Source organism: Tamandua tetradactyla, chromosome 2 (genome assembly GCF_023851605.1).
Source record: "Tamandua tetradactyla isolate mTamTet1 chromosome 2, mTamTet1.pri, whole genome shotgun sequence".
Taxonomy (NCBI): domain Eukaryota; kingdom Metazoa; phylum Chordata; class Mammalia; order Pilosa; family Myrmecophagidae; genus Tamandua; species Tamandua tetradactyla.
The window spans coordinates 110,936,529-110,949,775 of record NC_135328.1 but is presented as its reverse complement, the minus strand read 5'-3'; the positions used below and the strand labels follow the sequence as shown (position 1 = coordinate 110,949,775).

Genomic DNA, 13,247 nt, shown 5'->3' with positions numbered 1-13,247 from the left:
CTTCTCTTTTTTTTTCTTTTTTAATTAACGGAAAAAAAGAAATTAACCCAACATTTAGAAATCATACCATTCTACATATGCAATCAGTAATTCTTAACATCATCACATAGATGCATGATCATCATTTCTTAGTACATTTGCATCGGTTTAGAAGAACTAGCAACACAACCGAAAAAGATATAGAATGTTAATATAGAGAAAAAAATAAAATTAATAATAGTAAAAACAAAACAAAACAAAACAAAAACCTATAGCTCAGATGCAGCTTCATTCAGTGTTTTAACATGATTACTTTACAATTAGGAATTATTGTGCTGTCTATTTTTGAGTTTTTGTATCTAGTCCTGTTGCACAGTCTGTATCCCTTCAGCTCCAATTGTCCATTATCTTACCCTGTTTCTACCTCCTACTGGACTCTGTTACCAATGACATATTCCACATTTATTCTCGAATGTCGGTTCACATCAGTGGGACCATACAGTATTTGTCCTTTAGTTTTTGGCTAGTCTCACTCAGCATAATATTCTCTAGGTCCATCCATGTTATTACATGCTTCATAAGTTTATCCTGTCTTAAAGCTGCATAATATTCCATTGTATGTATATACCACAGTTTGTTTAGCCACTCTTCTGTTGATGGAGATTTTGGCTGTTTCCATCTCTTTGCAATTGTAAATAACGCTGCTATAAACATTGGTGTGCAAATGTCCGTTTGTGTCTTTGCCATTAAGTCCTTTGAGTAGATTCCCAGCAATGGTATTGCTGGGTCGTATGGCCATTCTATATTCAGCTTTTTGAGGAACTGCCAAACTGCCTTCCGCAATGGTTGCACCATTTGACATTCCCACCAACAGTGGATAAGTGTGCCTCTTTCTCCGCATTCTCTCCAGCACTTGTCATTTTCTGTTTTGTTGATAATGGCCATTCTGGTGGGTGTGAGATGATATCTCATTGTGGTTTTGATTTGCATTTCTCTAATGGCCAGGGACATTTGAGCATCTCTTCATGTGCCTTTTGGCCATTTGTATTTCCTCTTCTGAGAGGTGTCTGTTCAAGTCATTTTGTAATTGGGTTGGCTGTCTTTTTGTTGTTGAGTTGAACAATCTCTTTATAAATTCTGGATACTAGACCTTTATCTGATATGTCATTTCCAAATATTGTCTCCCATTGTGTAGGCTGTCTTTCTACTTTCTTGATGAAGTTCTTTGATGCACAAAAGTGTTTAATTTTGAGGAGCTCCCATTTATTTATTTCCTTCTTCAGTGTTCTTGTTTTAGGTTTAAGGTCCATAAAACCGCCTCCAGTTGTAAGATTCATAAGATATCTCCGAAAATTTTCCTCTAACTGTTTTATGGTCTTAGACCTAATGTTTAGATCTTTGATCCATTTTGAGTTAACTTTTGTATAGGGTGTGAGACATGGGTCTTCTTTCATTCTTTTGCATATGGATATCCAATTCTCTAGGCACCATTTATTGAAGAGACTGTTCCGTCCCAGGTGAGCTGGCTTGACTGCCTTATCAAAGATCAAATGTGCATAGATGAGAGGGTCTATATCTTAGCACTCTATTCGATTCCATTGGTCGATATATCTATCTTTATGCCAATACCATGCTGTTTTGACCACTGTGGCTTCATAATATGCCTTAAAGTCAGGCAGTGCGAGACCTCCAGCTTCGTTTTTTTTTCTCAAGATGTTTTTTGCAATTCGGGGCACCCTGCCCTTCCAGATAAATTTGCTTATTGGTTTTTCCATTTCTGAAAAATAAGTTGTTGGGATTTTGATTGGTATTGCATTGAATCTGTAAATCAATTTAGGTAGGATTGACATCATAACTATATTTAGTCTTCCAATCCATGAACACGGTATGCCCTTCCATCTATTTAGATCTTCTGTGATTTCTTTTAACAGTTTTTTGTAGTTTTCTTTATATAGGTTTTTTGTCTCTTTAGTTAAATTTATCCCTAGGTATTTTATTCTTCTAGTTGCAATTGTAAATGGGATTCGTTTCTTGACTTCCCCCTCCGCTTGTTCATTACTAGTGTATAGAAATGCTACAGATTTTTGAATGTTGATCTTGTAACCTGCTACTTTGCTGTACTCATTTATTAGCTCTAGTAGTTTTGTTGTGGATTTTTCCGGGTTTTCGACATATAGTATCATATTGTCTGCAAACAGTGATAGTTTTACTTCTTCCTTTCCAATTTTGATGCCTTGTATTTCTTTTTCTTGTCTAATTGCTCTGGCTAGAACCTCCAACAAGATGTTGAATAATAGTGGTGATAGTGGACATCCTTGTCTTGTTCCTGATCTTAGGGGGAAAGTTTTCAATTTTTCCCCATTGAGGATGATATTAGCTGTGGGTTTTTCATACATTCCCTCTATCATTTTAAGGAAGTTCCCTTGTATTCCTATCTTTTGAAGTGTTTTCAACAGGAAAGGATGTTGAATCTTGTCAAATGCCTTCTCTGCATCAATTGAGATGATCATGTGATTTTTCTGCTTTGATTTGTTGATATGGTGTATTACATTAATTGATTTTCTTATGTTGAACCATCCTTGCATACCTGGGATGAATCCTACTTGGTCATGATGTATAATTCTTTTAATGTGTTGTTGGATATGATTTGCTAGAATTTTATTGAGGATTTTTGCATCTATATTCATTAGAGAGATTGGCCTGTAGTTTTCTTTTTTTGTAATATCTTTGCCTGGTTTTGGTATGAGGGTGATGTTGGCTTCATAGAATGAATTAGGTAGTTTTCCCTCCACTTCGATTTTTTTTGAAGAGTTTGAGGAGAGTTGGTACTAATTCTTTCTGGAATGTTTGATAGAATTCACATGTGAAGCCGTCTGGTCCTGGACTTTTCTTTTTAGGAAGCTTTTGAATGACTGATTCAATTTCTTTACTTGTGATTGGTTTGTTGAGGTCATCTATGTCTTCTTGAGTCAAAGTTGGTTGTTCATGTCTTTCCTGGAACCCCTCCATTTCATCTAAATTGTTGTATTTATTAGCGTAAAGTTGTCCATAGTATCCTGTTATTACCTCCTTTATTTCTGTGTGGTCAGTAGTTATGTCTCCTCTTCCATTTCTGATCTTATTTATTTGCATCCTCTCTCTTCTTCTTTTTGTCAATCTTGATAAGGGCCCATCAATCTTATTGATTTTCTCATAGAACCAACTTCTGGTCTTATTGATTTTCTCTATTGTTTTCATGTTTTCAATTTCATTTATTTCTGCTCTGATCTTTGATATTTCTTTCCTTTTGCTTGCTTTGGGATTAGTTTGCTGTTCTTTCTCCAGTTCTTCCAAGTGGACAGTTAATTCCTGAATTTTTGCCTTTTCTTCTTTTCTGATATAGGCATTTAGGGCAATAAATTTCCCTCTTAGCACTGCCTTTGCTGCATCCCATAAGTTTTGATATGTTGTGTTTTCATTTTCATTCGCCTCAAGGTATTTACTAATTTCTCTTGCAATTTCTTCTTTGACCCACTCGTTGTTTAAGAGTGTGTTGTTGAGCCTCCACGTATTTGTGAATTTTCTGGCACTCTGCCTATTATTGATATCCAACTTCATTCCTTTATGATCCGAGAAAGTGTTGTGTATGATTTCAATCTTTTTAAATTTGTTAAGACTTGCTTTGTGACCCAGCATATGGTCTATCTTTGAGAATGATCCATGAGCACTTGAAAAAAAGGTGTATCCTGCTGTTGTGGGATGTAGTGTCCTATAAATGTCTGTTAAGTCTAGCTCATTTATAGTAATATTCAGATTCTCTATTTCTTTATTGATCCTCTGTCTAGATGTTCTGTCCATTGATGAGAGTGGGGAATTGAAGTCTCCAACTATTATGGTATTTGTGTTTATTTCCCTTTTCAGTGTTTGCAGTGTATTCCTCACGTATTTTGGGGCATTCTGGTTCGGTGCGTAAATATTTATGTTTGTTATGTTTTCTTGTTTAATTGTCCCTTTTATTAGTATATAGTGTCCTTCTTTGTCTCTTTTAACTGTTTTACATTTGAAGTCTAACTTGTTGGATATTAGTATAGCCACTCCTGCTCTTTTCTGGTTATTATTTGCATGGAATATCTTTTCCCAACCTTTCACTTTCAACCTATGTTTATCTTTGGGTCTAAGATGTGTTTCCTGTAGACAGCATATAGAAGGATCCTGTTTTTTAATCCATTCTGCCAATCTATGTCTTTTGATTGGGGAATTCAGTCCATTAACATTAAGTGTTATTACTGTTTGGATAATATTTTCCTCTACCATTTTGCCTTTTGTATTATATATATCATATCTGACTTTCCTTCTTTCTACAATCTTCTCCATACCTCTCTCTTCTGTCTTTTCGTTTCTGACTCTAGTGCTCCCTTTAGTATTTCTTGCAGAGCTGGTCTCTTGGTCACAAATTCTCTCAGTGACTTTTTGTCTGAGAATGTTTTAATTTCTCCCTCATTTTTGAAGGACAATTTTGCTGGATATAGGAGTCTTGGTTGGCAGTTTTTCTCTTTTGGTAATTTAAATATATCATCCCACTGTCTTCTAGCCTCCATGGTTTCTGCTGAGAAACCTACACATAGTCTTATTGGGTTTCCCTTGTATGTGATGGATTGTTTTTCTCTTGCTGCTTTCAAGATCCTCTCTTTCTCTTTGACCTCTGACATTCTAACTAGTAAGTGTCTTGGAGAACGCCTATTTGGGTCTAATCTTTTTGGGGTGCGCTGCACTTCTTGGATCTGTAATTTTAGGTCTTTCATAAGAGTTGGGAAATTTTCAGTGATAATTTCTTCCATTAGTTTTTCTCCTCCTTTTCCCTTCTCTTCTCCTTCTGGGACACCCACAACACGTATATTTGTGCACTTCATATTGTCCTTGAATTCCCTGATACCCTGTTCAAATTTTTCCATTCTTTTCCTGATAGTCTGTTTGTTTTTGGAATTCAGATGTTCCATCCTCCAAATCACTAATTCTATCTTCTGTCTCTTTGAATCTATCATTGTAGGTATCCATTGTTTTTTCCATCTTTTCTACTTTGTCCTTCACTTCCATAAGTTCTGTGATTTGTTTTTTCAGTTTTTCTATTTCTTCTTTATGTTCAGCCCATGTCTTCTTCATGTCCTCCCTCAATTTATCGATTTTGTTTTTGAAGAGGTTTTCCATTTCTGTTCGTATATTCAGCATTAGTTGTCTCAGCTCCTGTATCTCATTTGAACTATTGGTTTGTTCCTTTGACTGGGCCATATTTTCAATTTTTTGAGCGTGATCCGTTATCTTCTGCTGGCGTCTGCGCATTTAGACAGATTTCCCTGGGTGCTGGATCCAAAAGTTTGGAAGATTTTTCTGTGAAATCTGTGGGTTCTGTTTTTCTTTTTTTTTTTTTTTTTTTTTTTCCAGGCCTGAAAGCGCTTTATTAGGGAGAATTGGGAGCCGGATTTGATGTTGCTGAGAGAACATGTCTGGTAGAAAGCACAATTGGCTAAGCCAGGAAGACCCATCTCCTAGGCAGGTAAACTTGACCTTTCAGACTCTCAATTTCCAAGTTGGAAAAGTGGTATTTTCCTGTTGCAGAAGATGACATGGCAGAAGGCGAGACCAGAGGCGACTGGCTCCCTGTGTCCTGCAGCCCTCCAGTAGAATGAGAACGCAGCCATTCTTTGCCCTCTTCTTGACTGGCCTGCCGAGATGATGGGGTGTATCTTAGTCCCTTTTTGGGTAGTGTATTTCTGCCCAGTAGGTGGCGCTCGTGGCACACGTTTGTCTGCGGGTCCCACCAGTAAAAGGTGCTGTGGGTTCTTTAACTTTGGAAAACTCTCGCCGTCTGGGAGGTTCGCTAGCCAAAGCGGCTTGGAAGAGTACCAGCCGGCCCGGTGTCCGAACGTGGGGAAGGCCGCTGGCCGCCGCAGCCCGGGAAAGCGCCCATCCGAATTTCCTAGTCGGCCCGGGGCGCCAAGCGTGACGGGAGGGCGCCAGCCGCAGCGGCCCGCCCGGGAGAGTGCACGTTCCTCAGGGAGTGACGGGTTTGGAAGGACCCCCCCCGTCACCGTTCTCCGCGGTCTGGGGATTTCCGATCCAATTCTCTCAGTTGGTCCAGGGGGCTGTGCGTGGTGTGGGCGCCAGCCGCCGCGGTTTGAGGGGACCGCCTGTCCAATTCTCCCAGCCGGCCCAGGAAGGGGGAAGGGAGTGACTCCGGCTGCTTGCCGCCCCGCCTGGTGAAGCCCGCGCCCCTCAGCGATCTCACCAGAGCGGGTTCTCTCAGCCAGCCAGCCATTCCAGGATAGGGTACGCTGTCTATTTTATCTCTGTCGTGGCTTTGGGAGCTGTTCTGTATCATTTCTACTCCCCTAGTAGCTGTCCTGGAGGAGAAACTAAGATCCACGCGTCTTACTAAGCCGCCATCTTCTCTGGAAGTCTGCTTAATTCTTAATACTGACCTCTTCCTCGTTAAAACTCCCCCAACCAGGAAATAAAAGTTCCCTATATATATGAGCTAGAAGAAATAAAAAGTTAATAGTCTAAATAAACCTATTTTTTTTCAGGGTAGTTGGAAATGAAATCCATGACTGGCTTCTTTCCTCATCATTCATATAAAAAGTTAGTATAGAAAATATAAACACAAATTTAGATGCCACATGATCAGAAATTTTAAGTTAGTCTTCCCAAGCCACTCATAATTAACCAAAATTGCATATAATGCTTTCCTTTTAAAATTTAAACAGTTCTGAAAACATTAGCTAATTACTGACCATCACATTTCTTATGCCTCATTATTGGACATTATTAAAAGAAATATGTTCATGAAACCATAAGACCACTGTCTCTTTCTTTTCCAAATTTCCCCTCCAGTTACTCCCCTTGGGTCAGGTCCTACTGGACTGACCACTGGCTTTTTTGGGATCTGGCTAAGAGAAAGTTTGAGTTGAGGCTATTATGTGATTTGTAGACAGAACATCAGTATAATTAATTATTGTTACAGTTCCATCATATGAATAGCTTCTAGGAATATTCTTACAGCCCACTGTACTGATTTAATTGGCACTGAGATACAGAGGTTCAAAAAAGAAAGGGCATTTTTGCAGCATAGGTATGTCCTACAGCCCACAGCTAAAGCATGTGAGTTTGAAAAAGAAAAAAAAAGAGAAGGATGAAGTCAGAAGCTGTTCAGTGGGAAATTATTTTAATCATCAGAATATAAAAATGAAAGTAAAAGATCCACCTCTCATCAACGCCTACTAAAAACCGAGGTTTTCTCCTGTCAAAAATGTACTTGGTCAAAAATGCAGCATACACATGTGTGTATATGTTTTTAAATAATTCCATATACAATAGGAATTATGTAAAACAGAATTTATCAGAATCACTGTCTTTGTAATGCACAAACCTGTAGCAATAATGAAATTAGTAAATACATTTTTAACAGTACTTATGAAGAAATAATCTCGAGATTTTCTCAAATTTAACAGTTCTAAAATTATTGTGACATTATCAATAATAAATTGTGAAACTGAAGGAAATATTCCTAAACTGTCAATAATTAAAAGCAAATTCTAATCAGCCATGTTAAAGGAAATATATATGTGTGTGTGTGTGTGTGTGTGTGTATAATCCATAAATTATTCCTTAGTATATATATGCTGGGGAAGTCACAGACATACTCAGCGGCCATCTTCCCACCCTCACCTACCCTCTCCTTTTTCCCTCTTGCTTGGATGCCTACAGATGTTTTGATATGTTTCATTTCACAGCCCAGGGGAGACATTAGATCTAATGGAACCACCTGACTGTACCTTGAAACTGTACCTTCAAATTCAGGAACAAGTAGCCCCAGCTGTTTGCCAGGGTGACAACTCTGTACAAAGGTTGTCTGATACATGCTTTTTGCTCAGTGGCAGGGGATCCTCTGCCCAGCATGTATAAAAACTTTATACTCAGGCAGCACAGATTGTCCCTCATCTTTGACGCCCAGTGGGGTGTGTGGAGCCACTATCCACCGACCCTAACAGGAACACTTGGCCTCCCCAAGCATCAGAAACAATGAGGCCTCTTCCCCGGCTCTTCTGGACCCCTCATGCAGTAATAAAGTGGTCATTTGTTGAGAATTTATTTTGTACCTGAGCCTCTGTTCCCATGACCACACAACCCACTCCACAATATACAAAAATATTATAAAACAATTGCCCCATGAATACGCATTTAAAGAGTATACAGCCAAAAGAGTAGAGAAATGTTTTACACAGATATATTAGGCAATAGTTAATTTTTAAACGTTATTTTTCTATTTTGTGATATCTGTGATATAACAGCTTTTTTTAACTCATAATCTGAAAAACTTTCACTTTCAGGAAGAATGAATACATTTGAAGCAAAACAAGTCGCCCACTGAGAAAGGCAAGGCCAGCCAAAAGAAATGACCAGCATTCAGCCAAAATTTCCAGGTATACTAAGAGATATTAATAAAATCCTAAGAACAGACAATAGAGATTTGCATGTTATTTGTATTATCAGGTAAATATTTTAAAATAAATTGGGGTACTATAAGATGGTAAAATAAATGAAAAGACAGTGAATCTTCCCAAGGAAACTGCAATATTAAAAAAAATCAAACTGACATTCCAAAATTAAAATTACAAAAACTGAATTTAAGAAATCAATAGTTTGGTTTATGAAAAGAAGACATGATTAGAAAACTGGCAAGTAGTTCTCTCAATAACCAGAGAGAGTAATAAAACGTTAAATACAAGAAGGCTCATAAAAGACCTATGGACAATGAAAAAGAAGTTGAATAAAAGTGTAATTGAAATTTCAAAGGAAGAAGAGAGAATGGAACAGAAGACACATGTGCCGTTAAATGGCAAAAAAAAGTGTTCCATGATGAAAGATTCTGAGGTAGTTCATAAGTTTAACCTCAGTATTATTGCTGTATAACTTTATAAATTTATGTGTATCTGTGTATCACTATGTGCATTTGTATCACTTTATGAGTTGATGAAAAAGCATGCTTTCTAAAAGGTGGTGAAACAAAACATCTGCTGCGTCAGCAGGTCCAGGGCTGCCTGAATTTCAGACAAAAGAAATCAGCTAACGGTCAGATAGTAACTTCTGCCCTGTAAGTTCAGTTTCTGTACTTTTTCAGAGTTTACAGCCTGTTCCCATAGTAACCCCCGCCCTGCTCCACTGATGTTCAAGGCTCAGACTTTGGACAGGAGTCCCGTGAGGCTGCCCCAGCAATAAAAGTTTTGCCCACTTCTCAGAGGCTCCAGTGCTTTCTTGTGTGGTGCCTGGAGTTTTCCTTCTTCATTTCCAATGGACAAATTTAAGAAGTTATGAAAACCCAAGTAGAAAAAAAGGCAAAGAGCAGAAGAGGAGAGGAAAAAAGACAGTGTCTTCAAACAAATAACAAAAACTTGTCTGTTTATTTACTGGTAAAGATGGTAGAGGCCAGAAAAAAATGTAATGTATATTAAAAGTAATGAAAGAAAAAAAAAGTCACTCTAAAATTCTCTGCCCAACAACAACAAAAAACCCTTCATTTAAAACAATATTGTAAACCCACAACTTCTCTAAAAAGAAAATATGAAAATGAAAAAAATAAGAAATGAAAAAATTTCAAACAAAACTGAGAGACTCTATCAAATGAACATTCCTTTGTTATAGATACTCAAGAGAGTTACTCTGAGAGAGAAAAAAAATTATCCTGGATAGAACCATGAAATACAAGAAAAATGTTATAAATGTGACAAAATGTAAATGAATACTGGCTATAAAATAATTCTTTCTAGTTTTTTAAATAATTGTGAGTGAAAATGTAGAAAACAAAATCTAAAAGCAGGAGTAGGTACAAAGAAATTAAAGTGTTCTAAAGTTCTAAATTCATCACAAAAGTAACAAAACAAATAAACTGAAATAGCTCTAGGTTGCATTTCATAATCTCTGCAATAGCCATTTAAAGTGGCATACAATAATGACAAACTGCAATTAAAATTTAAAATAGAAAATGAAATTTAAAAAACATTTAATTAATTCAAATATGGGCAAAAAAAAGTAAAAGGAATTCAAAATATACGAGAAGAGAAAATAAATGATCACATATTAGATAAAGATCCAAATATTTCAATAAAAGTAAATGAACTAATAATCTATATACAAGGAGTAAGTTGTAATACTGGATTTTTAAAAAAATCAGAAAGAGAAAAATCCAACTATTTCCTGCTTAGATATGGCTCACCTTTATTATAAGGACAATGATTCTAAATAAAAGGATCAAAAATTATATACTATGTAAAATAAAATAAGCCAGTGTAGTTATTTTTCATAATACTTTGATATTAATATCAAAGTAAGTGTTAAGAAAAATGCATAGGAAAATATCATAATGATAGAGGTGAAAATACATCAGGAAGAGACAAAAATTATAAATATGGAGGCACTCAGTAACTTAAATTCAAAATAGCAGACAAAGTTTATAGAACAAAAACAAAAAAAGACATAACAATCTTAGTGACAGAATTTAATACACTTCTTTCAAAAATAGAACAGGCAAAATATCAACTGATTCAGAAATATCTGAAAAAAATAAAATCAATCTAACTATATTACGTAAAAAAAAAGCGTAAACTGTAGTAGAGAATGGACATACTTTGCAGGTGCACACAGAACATTACCAAATTACATCACACAGTTTCAGAAATCAGGCCTAATAGTTTTTAATGATTTAAATAATTCACAGTATATTATCTAAGAACAGTAAATGAGATTTAAAAACCATTAGCATAAATACAATGAGGAAATTCTCAAATTCTTGGAAATTAATAAACTGAGTCAAAGAAAAGTATCAGCAGATGTAATAAAGATATTCTGAACCAAATAATAAACATAGAATTCATCAAAATTTGTGGACTGCAGCATGAGTTATATTAAAAGAAAATCTACAAATGTACATAGTAGAAATGATGATGGACTAAAAAATTAATTATCTAATTTTCTAACTAAAGAAGCTAGAAAAAAGAGCAGCAAATAAAGAGCAGCAAATAAAACTCAAAGAAAGCAGAAAAACCTGAAAACCAGACAAAAAATTATGAAACAGCAGATTTCTGACACTGAACAACGGGCAGCACAAAACTGAAATCCCAGAGAAAAGGAAAACCAAGAAACCCCTGTGAGTGCACCAGTCAAAGCAGGGAGAATTTGTGGGACGAAATATTAGAAAGGAGGGAACTACACTGATTGAAAGCCCTGAAGATGTGTAAAAAGATTGATCAATTGATCGGTCATGCACATTCATGAAAATAAACTACTGAAGGTCAGAGAAAGAACCATTAGAAAAGAGTAAGAAAAACGATTACAAAATATTACACAGGTGGAAATAGTTTTCATACATCCCAGCCAGAGTGGAAAAGCTTTATAATATTTTACGCATCAGGCAGAATCCACAAAAAGATTGATAAAACAATTAGTCATAAACTAAAGGGGGTTCTGTGATTCACTAGAAAAAGCTAAAAAGCAAGCCTCAGGAAGATCAAACTGTTTCCAAGTAGCTCAACTGCATGTCAGAATAATATCAAAACACCTACTAAAGGAATACAACAAAAGCCAGAAACTGATAACATAAAATTCACAGTTCAATGTGCAATTTAAAAAAATAATTGTCTTGCAGAAAAAGAAAACAAAAGAAAAAAAAAACTGAGAGAAAAATCAATCAATAGAAAGACCCATAAATAAGAGAGATGACAAAAATAGTTTTTATAAATACACTGCATATGTTCAAGAATATAGAGGGAAAAAAATAGGGATGATAAGGAAAGAAATGGAAAATTTAAGAAAACTCAACTGAAACTCACAGAAATTAAAAATATATCTGAAAATTTAAAAAAAACAACTGGATGAAATAATCAGCAGACTAGAAACCTCAGTAATAAAGATCAGTGAACTTGAAGACAGAACAATAGAAATTAGTCAAAATAAAGCACAAAGAGAAAAATGACTAGCCTTTAAATGAAGAAAATATTTTATATCATGATTAGGGCAATGGTTACATATTTTATTTTTGTCAAAATTCATCAAAGTGCATGCTTAAAATTGATGAATACTGTTTGTAAATTATATATCACAAACCCAACACATAACAAACTCAGATAAAACCACTCTTAGGCACACTATTGTCAAATAACTAAAATCTACAGTTAAACTCTGAAAAATGGCCAGAAAAAAAGTATCCTATTACACAGAGGAACAATAAGACAAACTAGGTACTGATTTTCAGAACCTATGGAAAGTAGAAGACTTTGGAATGACATATTCAAAGTGCTAACAGGAAAAAATTAGATTCTATATCCAGTGAAATGCCCCTTCAAAAATGAAAGTGACCTACCTCCTCCAGATGGGTTCCTTGACCAGATAAATCCTGAAACCAAGAACATCAATTAGTTCCATCCCACTATCCCATATTATCAATACTCCTTTACAACATGAAAAAGTTAGTATGAGCACAACCCAAATACCCCTAAAGATGAGGAAAAGACTCATAGGAGAAGGAGGAGTTACAACAGAGAAGACAGGATTTAACAACTTAGTATGATTGCTGAATCATTATACTGATATTTCTTTTAGTCTCAAGTGTCATGGAGCAGCTAGAAGGAAAAACCTAAAATTGTGGAACTGTATCCCATACCAAACTCTGAAATCTACTCTATAACTACTTGTTTCAATGTACTTTAAAATTTATTGCTATTTTTTGTATGTTATACTTTACAATAAAATGTTTTTTAAAAAAATGAAGGCTAAATAAAGGCAATTAAACATACTTTACACGTAATGCTGAAATTTACGGCAGAAGGAAAATTATAAAACATGGCAAATTAGATCTACAGGAAGGAGTGTACACCTTCAATGTACATTCAGATTCTTATCATTTCTTTAAAATACACAGGACTATTTAAACAAAAATTTTAACACTGTACTGTTAGATGTATATGTACGTAGGTATAATACATATGACAGCAGAAGCACTTTAAGGATGAGAGAATGAATGAAAATATATTACTTAAAAGTTCATGTCTTACCTGAAGTAATGCAATATTAATTCTAAACAAACTGGCATAAATTAAGGTTGCAAATTTTAATTCCTATGTGAATTACTAAAAATACACTGTAAGAGATATAATTAGAATCAATAGAAAAAATCAATATAGAATACTTAAAATATTTGACACAAAGTCAGGAAAGGACAAACAGAATAACAAGAACAGACG

The 13,247-nt window shown here is 35.4% G+C and overlaps 1 long non-coding RNA gene across 9 annotated transcripts in view; it reads right to left on the bottom strand.

The window, feature by feature from the left end:
• Positions 1-13,247, bottom strand: part of LOC143673679 (uncharacterized) — a 207,466-nt gene that overhangs the window by 173,274 nt on the left and 20,945 nt on the right. For 8 of the 9 annotated variants that reach the window (XR_013170514.1, XR_013170510.1, XR_013170509.1 and 5 more), the window contains exon 3: positions 12,368-12,400. The exons of the other annotated variant lie outside the window; for it this stretch is intronic. This is a non-coding gene — a long non-coding RNA (uncharacterized LOC143673679). The remainder of the gene's footprint in view (positions 1-12,367; positions 12,401-13,247) is intronic. 9 annotated transcript variants of the gene reach the window in all.